Here is a 3,166-nt window from a genome sequence, read left to right as displayed (position 1 = left end):
TTCAGAGATAAAGCACAAAGAGGAAGGAAAAGAACAGCATTTAATTGATCAAATAAAACAGGTTGACAGTTATTTTGACATTAAAAGAAAAGCTGAGAATAAACAGCTCTAAAATAAGGATGACATCATAGGACCTGCCAAAATAGCAGAGCACCAATGAATGAATGAGGCCTATAGTATTGTGCTGTAAGTGCTTCTTGATTACAAGGCTTAAGCCAAATTAATTAATGGCGAAATTATATATTTTTATTTAATTATTATTGTTATTATTATTTTTATTATTATCTATTATTATTTATTATTAATCGTTATTATTATTATTATTATTATTATTATTATTATTATTATTATTATTATTATTATTTAATATTAATTACATTACAAGGTTTAGGCCAAGTTCATAAATGCCGGAATGATATATTTAATTTTATTATTTGCGGCACTGTCCCATCTTAATTGCATGTTTCAAATTTGTTTCAATTTTTTTTTCAAAATTTCAGTCAATGTCATGTGCAGAGTTACTGTTTTGTCAGGCCCTGGACCCTAGCTTAGCTAGGGAGGGGCCTATAGGTGGGACCAAACTCAGCCTGTAATTAGACCTAGGTTAGCCTCTTTTGGTCTAGCCTTAATTACCCATACTACTGTTGGTGGAACTAGCTGTTGTTGTTGTAGGTAGTATTACATTTGATAACAAACAGGCAAGAAGCTCACAGTAATTAGTTACCGACGTACATCACATAAATCGGTAAGATTTAATAGGCCCACCGTAGCTAAACAAAGAACAATACAGTAATGGAGAATACTCGAGCATCACGACATTATGAAGTGCCTGCTCTCAACGAACTCGAGTCGAGTCGTCAATCCGAGACGGCCCGAGTGGCGTTTCATGCAAATGTTTCATCCGCTGGAGTGCGCCCTCAGGTGTGACTGTAGTTTTTACTGGCTGGGAAAATCCTTATCTCTAAAAATAGTTGATTGGTATTTCCCAATATTAGAATTTCCAACACACATATGATTTCAAATACGCGGAGCAGGATGAACTTTCTCACAACGGTACTACGTGGCGTTGTGTCCGGTTGTGTGAATAGTAATGCTCGTGTACTATGCAAATCACGTAACTAATATGACTAACTGCACAGAAGCTCATGCTTTCTGGTTTTTCCCAACACGTGTAGCATATAGGCTTACGAATTCAAAATTTATAAGATATTTTAAAGTTTTTTTTCCACCTTAAAAGCAGAGACAACTATCTAATTTATATACTTTATATACCTATATTATATAGTTGTCTCGGTAATAAACAACATTTTAGGTGCGTTAAGAACTGGATGATGACCCTGATCAACGCGACCACATGGATTTTTAATGACACATTGGGATCTTGTGATTTTTTTTGTAAGCTTTTCATTAAATCTTGGGACTTTAGGACTGATATGGAATTTAAAATGTTTGTACTAATTAAATTAAATTAAATTGATCAATATAATGAAAACAATTTGTAAGGTAAAATTTATTCCATATTAAAACAAACAAAATGTACATTTCAGATTCAAGAACAATGGAAAAGGAAGCTCAAATAAAGCAAAGCTTTTAAGATTTAGGAAAACATTAAGATTATCATATAATAAATAGATAAATAAATAAAATAAAAAATAAATAAAATATAAATATATAAAAAGAAACACAATACTCATATATTGTATTTTTATTTTTTATTTTTTTTGTATTGTACTTGAATCAGATATATAGACCTAAAGATGAACTATTGAGACATTTTTGCAATGAAATAATTAGTTATACCTTTTTTAAATAAATGTAATTTTGATGATTGTTTTATACAGAGAGGAAGATTATTCCACAGTTTGGCTCCTGTGTACCTAATGGACTTTAATCCAAGAGTAGTTCTTCTAAAATTTGTTGTTAAATGGTCATTGCTTCTAGTAACATGATTAATGGGTATCCTTCATTCTTTGGAAAAGAAAATTAAAAATTGGTGGAAAAGGGTTGTTGTCATATTGAAACATAGAAATAGCGTTGGATTTACAATGGATGTCAAAAATATTTAAAGATCTAGTAGAAATATGTAATGGAACTGGCGCATGATAGTAGTTGACTTTTAATATACAATTTAAAAGTGTTGGGTTTGCCATACCCAACATAAGACTGCATAGTTTATGTGTGGAACAATCAGAAACTTTTATATACTTAATAAAATGGAAGTAGGCAAAACCGTCTTGGCCTTATTTAACACACCAATAACTTCAGACACTTTAGTTGAAATATAATTTACGGAAGTGGAAAAAGTTAAGAATTCATCTATATAAACACCGAGAAATTTTATAGCACATTTTTAATAAGATAGTTAATTTCGTGTATTGACAAACTGCTAGTCAGCAAAGCATGCGATTCATACAAGCCGGCAATTCATGCGAGGCAGGACAAAGTATAGCTGCAGTATTGTACCAAAAGTGCGAGGCACCTTAAAACACGCTACAGGTCTGTAAAAGTGACAATATTTTAATATAAATTATGAAGTTCATTTGACCTTTTCATCGAGTAATACCAAAATCAAACAATTTCCTTCAATCAAAAAGTGACTTACTTCAACCCGGCCCGACAGGGGTGGCGCCAGGATTTGCCCGACGGCGGGAGGGGTGGGCGAGGGGTCAGATTTCCCCGACGAAAGCAAAGTGGGCGTGGTCGAGCTTCATTTAAATGGCTTTGAAAGAGGTCATGTATGGCGGAGCCCCCGAAAATTTTGACTATTTAGGGGTTTCAAAGGTTTATTTAATCGATTTTATAGTCTACTAATATGTAGAAAATACATATAATTTTGTTTTCTCCCCGACGAATTGTGCTTTTTCTCCCCGACAAGCATGTTTAATCACGTTCGATAATAATTGACGTTATTGTTCTTAGACTTATTATGATATATATAAATAAATAAATAATAAATGAATAGAATATTAAAATAGTATGGCATATTATGGTTATTGAAATATGTGTCATTTCAATAACCATAATGTCGTATATAGCCCGGCTAACAGCAGAATAATAAATGCAACATATATCAAAAATAGTATAGGGTTATTCTATACTTTTGAGGATTACCATTATAACCACAACTTATCACACAGACTCCCTAAAAATGTGTTACACATACTTT

This window comes from Anneissia japonica, unplaced genomic scaffold (genome assembly GCF_011630105.1).
Source record: "Anneissia japonica isolate Jap-2015-1 unplaced genomic scaffold, ASM1163010v1 scaffold1931_len244811_cov162, whole genome shotgun sequence".
In the NCBI taxonomy this organism is placed as follows: Eukaryota; Metazoa; Echinodermata; class Crinoidea; order Comatulida; family Comatulidae; genus Anneissia; species Anneissia japonica.
The sequence above is the reverse complement of the archived record's forward strand: the minus strand, read 5'-3'. Positions refer to the sequence as shown.